Genomic DNA, 12210 nt, shown 5'->3' with positions numbered 1-12210 from the left:
GATGGCTTGTTATAGATAGAAGAGGTGGAGAGGTTCTTGCCATATATGGTGCATGTGCGTGTGTGCAAGGGAGGCTGGGAGCTCTCTTGGCTTCCTAGGCATCTCACTGAGAGATTGGACAGACAGTTTCCATGGCCTCTGAGCCCCTCCTCTCCTGCTCCCCCACCCAGCCAGGCAGCCTCGACCCTGATAAGACACTACAAAGGGGAGGCTTTGTCTGGGGAAGAGGAGGCCTCCCTTCTCCAAGCAGCCCGGCAGGGGGGATTGGGGGAGGGGGAAAGTAAGGTATCAGACAAAGCTTTCATTCTAGAAATGGCCCTCACAGGCCTCTGCAAAAGGTCTGAGGGAAGGGAGAAGCAGACCGGGAAACCTAGATAACTGTGGCCACCCCCATTTCTATACCAGGACAAAAATGTTTGCTTTTACCTACTGCCAGTATGACCTTGGGCGAGTCATTTGGCTTATCTCTGGGTCTCAGTTTCCTCTTCTATTAAATGAGGGGTTTGGACTAGCTGACCTCTGCTTCCTTCCAGCTCTATATCTGTGATGCTATGGTATTTTCCCTATCCCACCCGGGAAAGGGATCTGCTTGGGCCTGCTTTATGGGCTGGGAACAGGGGAGACACGTTGGTCATAGATGGGACAGGGGGAAATTTTAAATCTCTCCTGACAAAGAGAGAGGTTGCTGGAGCTTCCCATGTAGGCAAGGGGGACTTGCCTGCCGAAGGCTTAGAATGGCAGGAAACTCCTCATTTTACTGACTAGGAGGCCCCTTTGGGGACAGAGCAAGGATGGGGCCAGAAACACCTAGCCTGTAGGTGGGATACAGGCTGAAGATCTCCAATTTGCCTTGGGACTCTGGGCCTTAGCTCTTAATTCTTCCATCTGTAACATGGAAACACATTCCTTCTGGTCCCACTTAAACTGCCATGGATAGAAAATCCAAGAGATCCAAGAAGAAAAGGGAGATTTTGGAAATGGAGCTATGGTAGGATTACTATCAATTACCTAAATATGCCCTTCCAGGCTAGCTTCCTTGTCAGCTGCAACTGATCAGGGATGACGGAATTTAGAGCTGGGAGGGCCCTGGGAAAGTTGGTCCAAACCCCCCATTTTGCACAAGAGGAAATAGGTCCAAAGAAAGAAAGGTGACTTGGCTAGGGTCACCCACATAGTGAATGACAGAGGAAGGATTCTAATCCAGAGCCTTTGATCACAAAACCAGGGCTTCTTTCCTCCTCACCATCCTGGACTTCAGCCTGCTTTTTATTATCAGCCCAATAAAAAACAAAGGAAGAAAGGAAATCTTTAGCCTTGAAGGCCTAGTTGAAATTATTTTGCATAATCCACAGTCTAAGACTTATCTTTACTATCACTTATTCCACTATCAGGTTGTCAGTATCAATCACCCAAAAGAAAAATTACCTGGAGAAAGGTAATAGAAAAGTAAATTAAATGGAAACTCAGGATGCTCCATAGAAAAGGCAAAGAAGTGAGTGGAAGCAGTTCAGAGACACAGGAGACGAGTTCTCCCCTCATCTCCTCATCGGGTCACTAGTGATGTCCAGGTCAATTTGGGGTGCAGTTAGGTGGCTCAGTGGAGAAGAGTGCTGGGCCGGGAATTAAAATCCAGCCTCAGACATTAGCTGTGTGACCCTGGGCAAGTCATTTAACCCTGTTTGCCTCAACTTCCTCATCTGTAAAATGAGCTGGAGAAGGAAATGGCAAACCACTCCAGTGTCTTTGCCAAGAAAACCCCACGGACAGTACTGGTGTGATACAGTCCAAGGGGTCACAAAGAATCAGACACAACTTAACAACAACAACATAGACAAGGCAGCTGGTAGGCGCAAGGGCTACCAACACCAAAATGACCAGCAGTCCCTCCTCTCCAGGAGCCTGCCTTCCACTGGCACATACAGCATGTGAACAGAAAACACAAGATCATTTGAAGAGGAAGGAACACTAACAGGAGGGGGATCAGCAAAGGCTTCTGGCCGTCGGCCCGGTGGACAGAGCCTTGGAGTCAGGAAGACCAGAGTTCAAATCCAGCTGTAGATACTTAGTAATTGTAGGACTCTGGACAATTCACTTAACTTCTATTTGCCTCAGTGTCCTCTACTGTAAAATGGGGACAATAATTGCACCTACCTCCTAGGGGTGTTTTGAGGATCAAAGGAGATAATCACTAAAGTGCTTAGTACAGTGGCCCGCACGTGGTAAGTGCCATATAAATGTTAATTGTCATTGTTATTATCGTTATTGTTATTATTATCATTATCATTATTCATCTGAACTGAGCCTTGGAGGATTTTAAGAGGTGAAGCTGAGTATGCATTCCAAGCTGGGGCTCTGCCAGTGAAGACAGTTCAAGATGTATCAATGCTGCCCCCAGGGACAACAGGGGTCACTGCTCCCTTCTTCATCAGCCCCTCCTCCCCTGTGCCGATCACGAGAAAACAGCCTGTCCCTAAACAAACAGCATGTGACCCAAGAGGGCACTAGGCTGCCCAGAATGCCCATGGGTGATTCTGGCCAATGAGAAGAAAAAAAGAAGAAAGAAGAAAAAGAGGAAAAGAAATCTCCCAAGTCAGAGCTTAGGCAGGAAGACCATGCTAGTGAAACAAAAGCAATATATCCCCAGGCACTCAGGGACAGAAAGACAGCAGTGGGATGGACCCTGCCCCAGCCCCGAGAGAACTCCAAGGAGCAAGGGGGATGTGGCGCTTCCAGTGTGGCTGGCCAAGGGGTGGGGGCCTGTTCCTATAGATCCCACTAGGCAATTTCCAGGGGTGAACATATATGCCCTGACCAACGATAGCCTAGCTGACAGGTGAGCAGCTTCCTGCTGCTGCAGAGGAAGGGGAGAGAAGGGTGTTTAGGTGAGGGGACAGGACAATCAGTGAGGAGATAGGATGAGTGATAGCAATGGTTCCTTCCCTCCCCCAGAGTTCAGAGAAAGGCTCATCTCTTCCCCTTATCTCTTCATTCATCTTACTTCCTTCCCAAAGGAGGGGCAGAGGGACAAACAGGTTTCGAGCCAAGAGAGGAAGAAGCCAACCGCTCTGCGCTCCACACTGCTCAATACTGTGTCACGCACACCACCTTCTGCTGAGCGAACCAGCTCATAAAACTCCCGACAAAGAAGAATAAAGCAGCCCCTGTCCTTCCCGGGGCAGCTCAGGCCAATATAGATGTCCTAGGAGAAGGATCCTGAAACCAGGAAGGCACATTTGCTGCGGTGTAGCACCTCTCGCTCTCTTCCCAGATTCAGGCAGGTCTCCTTATGGTAAGTTACCAGGCTCTTTCTGCTTGCTGGGACAACCCTACTAATTCACACCTGTCCCACAAAGAGAAAGGGTAGAAAGAGGAGACAGTGGCTTTTCTAACTTCCCTTATATTACCCCCCACCCAAAACCTTGCCTCACCTCACAGGCTTAATTCCTGCTAAGCTCCTTACATCTGGGGGGCAATGCCCTTGTCATCCAGCAAGGTGCCCCTCGAACTACCCCTACCCCAAGCCTACCTCTCCTTCTCTGTAAACAATGGCTGAGAATGGGGTAAGGAAGGCAGCTCCAATTTTGTATGCAGCATAGCCAATCAGACCATTGTCTCTGTTTCAGGACAGAGGTCTGGGGCTTCATCCACCCCTCACATCCACCCCTCTGCCTAAAATACATGTGGGCAGTGATATCTCTTAACTTTATGTTAAAAATAAAAAACAAAAAAGCTGAGTATTCACATCCTGTTACCATAAAAGAAAAGGCTCATCAAACATCTTAGCATTGTCACATCCCCGCATGCCCTCCCTGTACTCCTGAACAGCACACACAGGCGAACAACAGTAGACAGAGAGACACTCACCGGCTCTCAGGAGTCCCCTCTCTGCATCCTCTAGCCCTGACTTCTTCCACTCCAGGAATAGAGAAAAGGCTTTCCTTTTAATACTCGCCAGGTCCCTGGTGGGTAGCAATCATTAACAGCCACACATGCTGGCTGACGGGCCTTAATTCTTTAACCCCTTCAATGCTGCTGGGGTGGCTTGGTTTCTGCCACTGGGCAGCCCTTTGCTCTCAGGTCCTCCAGAAATAGGAAGCTCCCACCTTGATGCCACCTACCTGAGTTATTCTGCTACCTCCCATGTTCCACCCAGGTCTCCCCACAGGATTGGAGAAGAGATGCGACCTGAGGCAGCCAGCCCTGGCGCTGTGCCCAATTGGGTAAGCCCACATTATGAAATATTTGCCCAGAGGCCCAATGAAAGAGGAGATCTGGGGAGGGGATATTTTATTTGTGGAAGGGGGAGGCAGACGTGGTCACGGCATCACCGAGTCTGGTTGGATCAGAGGGCGGCGGGGAAGTGTCCCCACATAGATGACCACTCACCTTCTTTTTCATCTTAACCTTTACCTTTTTCCCTACCCTCTTTCCTGGACTGGCATAATAATCCCTTCCTTCCAGACTTCCCCCCTAACTAGCTCAGATTACTTCTGTTTGCTGCAGCATCAAAGCCTGGCTGAATCCCCTCCTCTGGGATTTCCCTGTCCCAGCCAGAGTCTGAAGAACATAACCTACAGGGATGGAAATCAGAAAAGGGGAGGCCACTCATGCACATGTTATCTGCATAGGTTTGCATAAGCAATTAGGCCCCCAGGTATGCTTTATTATGTGCAAAATACAGGAGACATCACTTTGAAATCTTTTGGAAAGAGACAGATGGAGGGTGGGCAAGTACTGGGCAGAGTCAAACACCCCCTCTATTTCTTTAAAAATAGGCAATGAATTTTTGGGAAGTCTAAATGAAGACAAGGACTATCTACAGGCATGATGAATGCAAATATATTTAGATTTATTCAAATGAATTGGGCATGGTTTTCCCAGAGCTCGTCATTTCCATTAAAATTTGAGGGACAACCAAGGCTCCTGAGTTGAATCAGAGCATCTTCCCATGAGTTAAAGATAGCAATTCTTCCTCTCCCCATCTCTGATACTGCGGTCTACACCGACCTAAATTACCATTTCTCCTCCTTCTACAGCCCAAACCCGTTTCAGCTCTCCACACTGCCTGATGAGGTACGGAGCCCACGTGGGCAGTCCCTCATGGCCCCTGGCTCCTGTTCAACTCCCAGTGGTTTAACCGGAGGGACCAGAGCTGAAATTTCCTCAGCTGAGGTGGTCTTATCTTATCTCTCTCTGGACCCCCTCCCAAATCTCAAACTAGCTCTGGTCTTTTAAAAGGGCTGCATCCAATTCCTACCTGCAGGGGGGTTGGGGTCTGGGGAGAACGACTTTTTTTTTTTTTAGGGTAGAGCTGGAGCTGGGTAGAGGGAACTGGATGAATTCCATCCTCCTCTGCTCCTCCCCCCCCAACTAATAGCTTACAACAAAGACCTGGTATCAATCTATTACAAAAAGAAAAAGAAAAGAGATTCTACTTGCTCCTTTACAGTGAGTCCCACTCATTATGTGAAAATGCATAGCAATTCTTTTCCTGGTCTCATCCTTTCCACCAAAGTCTTGGTTCCTTTCTTTAAAACGCTTCTGGCGTCATCCGGTGTCAGTGTGGGTTAAAGAAAATGACTAGCTGGGCTCCACCTAGAGGCCTAGGCCAGACAGCAGCCACGTCTCACCCATGACAGGAAAGTGGGAAAAGGACCTATTGGAATCACTGGACTTGGAACACAAGCCTTTCTCAGGGGACAAACTTGCTGTTCAGTAGTGTCTGACTCTTGGTGATCTCATTTGGGGTTTTCTTGGCAACGATACTGGAGTGGTTTGCCATGTCCTTCTCCAGCTCATTTTACAGATGAGGAAACTGAGGCCAGCAAGGTGAAGTGACTTGCCCAGGGTCACAAAGCTAGTAAGTGAGGCCAGATTTGAACTCAGGAAGAAGAGTCGTCCTGACTCCAGGCCTGGTGCTCTATCCACTGTGCCACCTGGCTGCCCTTGGCAAACTTGAGGGTAACCAAAGGGTTGACTAGAGTATGTGAGTTTCAGATCCTCTACTGCCTTTTATTTCAGAAGCAGGAGGCATCAAGATACAATAGAAATAATGCTTACTCTGGAACCCAAAGACCCGAATTCAAATCCCATTCATAATGCTTATGACTTGTGTAACCTTAGGCACGTCCCTTAACCTCTCTGGGCCTCAGTTTCTTCATCAGTAAAATAAGGGCATTGACCTAGATGGCCTCTGAGACCCCTCCTAGCTCTAAATCTCTGATCCTAATATCTACGTGGATGATAAATAAGTTTATACTTAACTCACAAGTTTAGATCAGATAATGTAACTCCTTTCAGTATGATCCCTGCTTGATGCTATTTCTTTCTGTCATTAAGCCCTTCTCCATAACTGTATTCTGGCTTCTTTTCTTAGGTCAGTGAATGCTATGGCGGTCACTAGAGTCCGAGGCTGAGGCTTCTGGAACGTAGCCACTAGCAGAGCCAGGAAAGGGTACAGGGTAGGAGTAAGGGAATAGAGAAAAAGATGAATGAGCAAAGGGAAGGATCCAGGGTTAGAGAAATATCAACCAAAGGAATGACAGGAAAGATAAGGACAAAGCTATCGAGGAAAAAGCTTCCAAAAATCTAACTGAGTCATTCACTTTGATGGGAGCACACACTCCGAAAAAAAAAGCCCAAAGCCCAAGGCAGGAAGTCTGCTGGGTGCGGCAGCAGCTGGATGCTGTTAGTGAGCTCCTGAACGCAGACCCAACTCAGTCTGACCTGCCTTGCCCTACCCCCTTCTCGTCTCCCCCATCCCCAGTGCAAGAGTAGCATATGGCTGGGAGCCCAACCACATTCACCCCTGTCTGTAGGACAAGGAAGGGGGCAGAAAGGGAACCCGCCCTAGAGGGTGGAGAAAGCTCTGGAGATGGTCCAAGGAGAAGCGGAAGAGAGAGATGGAGAAAAACAGAGACAGAGGGAGACAGAGACAGACAGAGAGAAAGAAACAGAGAGAGAGGGAGAAGAAGAAGAAGAGAGAGGGAGAGAGAACAGACAGACAGACAGACAAAGAAAGACAGAGACAGGGAGACAGAGACAGAGAGAAAGACAAAGACAGAGAGACAGAGACAGAGAGAAAGAAACAGAGAGAAGGAGGAAGAGAAGAAGAAGAGAGGGAGAGAGGAGAAACACAGAAAAACAGAGATAGAGGGAGACAGAGACTGACGGAGAAAGAAACAGAGAGAGAGAAGAAGAAGAAGAAGAGAAAGAAGAGAGAGAAAGACAGGAAGACAGTCTCATTAAGCCTGGTCTGTCTCCCTCCAATCTAGCTCTGTGCCACTCCTCCCTACCCCCACTCCTCCCTGGCAGCCAGAGAAGGCACAGTTCTAAAGCATTGCCCAGGGCGAAAGTGTTAGTCTACTAGTGGGATTTCCCCCACAAACTCAAGAACACAGCAAAAGCTCTCCAAGTTTTTCCTCACCCTCCTTCAGCCTTCTCTGGCTCAATGGAAGATGAGTGACAATTTCTCTACATGAACAACTCACTTGTTTCTCCCCCACAAAGTGCTCTATAACTAGTTCCCAGGATCATGGATCTAGGCCAAAGGGCGGCATCTCAGAAGCCACTTAGTCCAACCTTTTCATTTTATAGGGGGCTCAGGGAAATGAAGTATTATGGTTATCAGATTTAATGTACAGAGTATTTGTTTGCATTCAACTTTGGATGTAAATCCCAAGGAAGCAGATATCAAGTCTACTGCCTTGGCATGACAACCAGCACAATAGAGAACCACATAACGATAAGTCCTCTGATATATAAATGGGTGAGGTGGAGGAATTCAGAGCTCCAAAATTTAGTCAATGTGGCCTCCAAACAACCACCCACCTAAGGTCAGTTTTCATTTTAAGCTACCTTGTAGCTGCCTTCTATGTAACTAGCATAATTCACTCTCTGGGAAGTTAAGGCAAGGTGAGGGTTGGAGGGAAGATAGAATCTCCATGAACTGGGGAGAGGAGAGTCTTTTCTGTCCCTTCCCACCTCACATTTCAAGTCAAAGGCCAAGTAGGTTTCCCAAGCCAGAATCATGAGCAGCTAAAGCTGGCCCAGGAGAACTGAGTTCTCCAGACATTGTACTTGTCATGTAGCAAGAGATGGTGTGGCTCAGTATTATGAAGCCTGGACTTGTCATCAAGAGACATGGGTTAAAATCCAGACTCTACCACTTACTAAGTAACCTTGGGTGAGTCACCCATGTTCTGGATCTAAGTTTCTTCATCTGTAATAGGGGATAACCATCTAAAGCTCTACAAAAAATACAAGCTACCATTATCATCATCCAGTGGCTATAATGAATGAAGGATGTGGGGTATATGATTACACAATGAAGGTTCCCTGGAAGAGGTAGCACTTGAGTTGGGCTTTAAAGGGTGGATGGGAATCCAAAAAGGTGGGGGCAGGGGGCAGGGGAATGCAGATAGAAGGTGGAGAAGGGATAAGGCCTATTGCCAGGCATAGAAAACAGTGTGACCAGAGGCTTAGAGAAATGAGAAGGTATGAGGCACCTCTGTCTATCTTAGAAGAAGGCAAAAAACAAAACAATCCCTGCCCTCAAGAAGCTTATATTTCCAAGGAAAAATCTGAAAGTGAGCTGCCTCCTGGGCTTAACACCATGGGAAACACAAACAGTCCAGTTTGGAGCACAAAGTATGTACAGGGAAGAGATAAGAGATCAGGGTGGAAAGGAAGTTTGGTGCTAGACTGTGGAAGATCTTGAATGCTAGAGTAGAGTCTGAATTTAGTCCCAAATAGGTAAAATATTGGGTTTGGAACAGAGAAATCAGTGACAGGATTAGATCTATGCATAAAGAGGCAGTTAGGTAGAGAGGTGTCAAACACCCAGAAGCCCCAAAACTCCTGATGCTGGAACCAAATTAAAATATAATTGGGAGATATTTCACAAAATAAATAAAAATAATACAACTGAACATAGATAATGTTAATATGTGGTTTTCTAAGTCAATATGTACCCCACAGTGATCCTTATGGGGGTTTACTGGCCCTCATTTCTATTCAAGTTTGATACCACAGTGTAGTAGAAAAGCCCATGGACTTCAAGGTAAGAATACTTAAATTCAAATCCTGCCTCTGACACTTATTAGCTGTGGGACCCTGGGCAAGTCCCTTAATGTGTATTTGCCTCAGTTTCCTCATTTGTAAAATGGAGATAATAATAACACCTACCCTTACCCTTAAGGATCAAATATATGCAACATGTTAACTATTATTAGCCATTAGAAATTCTGGCTTGGAGAGGACAGAGTAGAAACAGCAAGACTTTTTAGGAGGCAATTGCAATAAATCTACAAGAATTGGTAACAGAGAAAGCTACTACATTTGTAAAGTCAGATCTGTCATCTAGATGTCTCCACCCCATGCTCTAAGGCTTGGAGAAGGACCACACCCATGAAGAGGAAAATAAACCAATGAATCCAGAGGGGCCAAGAAGGATCAGGGTGGGTGCCAGGACAAATAGAAATTGGCAGTAAGGGTGATTTCCCACTCTTCAGTCAACCAGCCATCAGACAGACCACCCTGCCTAGACCTCAGTTCTTCTTAGTCAAAGGCAGAGAAGCAAATCTGCAGGTTTGGTCAGGGTAATTTAATACCTATAAGTAAAAATTCTCAAAGCTAAGAGCTCTCCATGCATGTGTTATGTAAGTGAATGAGTATGTATAGCATAGAGAGTATATATGCATGCAAGTAATGGACGAACGGAATGTGGGTACGTAGCATGGGTTTCGAGGGGAAGAGAGAGAAGGCAGGCAGAGAGATAGTATTGAAATGTAGTGGGAAAGTATATATGTTGGTGCACAGGTGTATGGTTGTATGCCTGTGCTTATTGGTAAACTCACGAATACACATGTGTGTGTGTTGTCATATGTGTGAGCACACACATGCTAACCACAGTGCTATTTCTCCTTCTCCTCTAATCTCTGCACTCTTGGCGAAGAGGGCTATTTCCCAGAGCAGGAGGGAGGAGGAATTCAAATTTCTTATGGGGTGCACTACCTGTTCCCCTGGGGTCTTCGTGCCACTCTGGTCTTACTCCAAAAGGAACTGCTGAGTCTCATCACCTTATCCCCATCAAACTACCAGAAAGGGGCGTATGAAGCTCCAGCTCCCCCTAATTCTTGGCCCCTTGCATTCCAGCCCTACACCCAGAGTTTGACCTTCCCCAGAGGATAGCTACAGATGTGTGTGCTGTTACAGGAACAGGCAAAATCCAAGTCCAGTCTGAGACTTCTCCTCCTTACACACACACACACACACACACACACACACACACACCCTCTAGCTCTGGGAGATGGCCATGAGACTGGAGGGAAGCTCCGGAGGCTTGATCCTGCCCTCACCTTCCCAGGTACACCTCTGGAAACTTTCCCCTCCCCCACCTCCACTCCACCCAGAGTCAGGCCGTACCTACCTCCTGTCTTCCTCCCACCCTCAGCTGCACAACCACCCCTGTTCCTCCTAGAGGTTCAGTTATGGCTCTGTGAGGGAACTGAATGGTGGGAGAGGCTTGGAGTGAGGAGGATAGAGAGAAAGAAAGTAGAGAATAGCATTGTTGGAAGGAACAAAGGAGATTATTAAGAGAAAAAGCAACAAGATTTGATAGATGTTGTCCCAAGATGGGTAACAGAAAGCCAGATCATGCTCCATGCTCCCTAAAATATTAGACAGGCCCTATGGAGTCCACGACCTCTAAGGACTGTCAGTGGAAGGTTGGGTTTTGTTTTTGTTTCTTGACTCTTCAATGCCTAGATGACTCTACGTAAGGACATCTTGCCTATGTGAATGCTGAATATATATCTCTCCCATCAAAATATTCTCAGTGCTTTGACAGGAGGAAAGTGCATTTATTCAACAAACATTTATAGGGTACGTCCTACAAGCCGAGCACTGTGCTAGGTACCATGGGGGATGCAGAAAAGATAGCTGCTCACTTCTGCCCACTGACTCCCCTTGCTTCCTTTAGGACTCATCTTAAATCCCATCTTCTGGAAGAGGCCTTTCCTGATCAACCCTGTCCTGCCGTCCCTCTGAGAATAACTTCCATCCCCTGTGGATATAACTTGAATATACCTCGCTGTTTGCATGTTTCCTACTCCATTAGAATGAGCTCCTCATGAGCAGGGACCAAATCTCGTTGTTGCCTTTTTTTGCATCACCAGCACTTGGAACAATGCCTGGCGCATAGTATTTAATTAATGTATGCTGACTGACTGACAGACTGTCCCCAAGGAGCTAACAACATAAGGTGGCAATGGGAGAGGAAAGGGTCATTTGGCCCATCTCTCTAGGTTCACCTGGGGTAGAACTGTTCTGTTCTCAAAACAGGGGAAGGAGGGAAGCAAGACCGTCTAAGTCCCCCCCTTTTGGTGCTTAGTTATCCAGAAGTTGGGAGTTACCCAGCAGTTTGTAGACTGTGCAGGCCCGTTAGCTCCTCCTCACACTGCCCATGGGTGGGCCAAGATAATGAGAAGCTCTGAAACCCAAGCCCCTGTGTTTTGCCAGAGTTTTACCACTCTGGTCAAAGGTTTGGTGCCAAAGGTGATTAAGTGAGGTTAGGGGATTGATTCTTTAGGGTTTTCACTTGTCCAGGTTTCTCAGGCCCTAGATTTGATTGGCACAATTATTACTGGTACAGTTCAGCCCTGCCCAGTAGAAATGCATAGAGAGCATGGAGGGGCCAGGTCCTCCTCCCATCACCCATCCCCAGTCCCCAAAGTTTCTTGAGCCATTGGTCCAGGGAGGTTTGCTACTGAGAAAACCCAGTCTGAAGGGCTGCTTTCGCTAAGCATCACCTCAGGCAGCCAAGCACACTTCTCCTCTTTGAAGTTTACTTAGGTGGAGGTGAAGTTGAGGACAGCAGCTGACCCCAAGGGCTCCTAGTTGAAGATTTTTGATGCTGGTTGAAAACAAGAGAATGAGAAAGAATCTCTTAGCCATCAGGCACCGACTAGAATGAGAAAGGGGGGAGGGGTGGGAAAGAGGGAGAAAGATGGAGAGAGAGAGGGGGGGAGAGGGAGGGAGAGAGGGAGAGAGAGATGAAGGGGGGGGAGGGTTAAAAATGCCTTCTAGAGAACATCTAGCACAAGAGGAACTCCTGACATGGATTAAGCAGGAGTAGGGAACCTGCAGCCTCAAGGCCACATGTGGCCCTCTAGGTCCTCAAGTGCAGCCCTTTGACTGTATCCAAACTTC

At 47.3% G+C, this 12210-nt stretch overlaps 1 protein-coding gene across 14 annotated transcripts in view; it reads right to left on the bottom strand.

The window, feature by feature from the left end:
• PLEKHA6 (pleckstrin homology domain containing A6) overlaps window positions 1-12210 on the bottom strand; it is a 208985-nt gene that overhangs the window by 76840 nt on the left and 119935 nt on the right. The window contains exon 1 of one of the 14 annotated variants that reach the window (XM_078156398.1): window positions 3865-3953. The exons of the other annotated variants lie outside the window; for them this stretch is intronic. The gene's annotated coding sequence lies outside the window, so the exon portion shown is untranslated. Of the gene's footprint in view, window positions 1-3864; window positions 3954-12210 lie in introns of those variants that run through there. 14 annotated transcript variants of the gene reach the window in all.

Source organism: Phascolarctos cinereus, unplaced genomic scaffold (assembly GCF_003287225.1).
Source record: "Phascolarctos cinereus isolate Bilbo 61053 unplaced genomic scaffold, phaCin_HiC Scaffold_5;HRSCAF=322, whole genome shotgun sequence".
Lineage (NCBI taxonomy): Eukaryota > Metazoa > Chordata > Mammalia > Diprotodontia > Phascolarctidae > Phascolarctos > Phascolarctos cinereus.
Note: the sequence above shows the minus strand (reverse complement) of the source record. Positions and strands in the feature narration are given on the sequence as shown.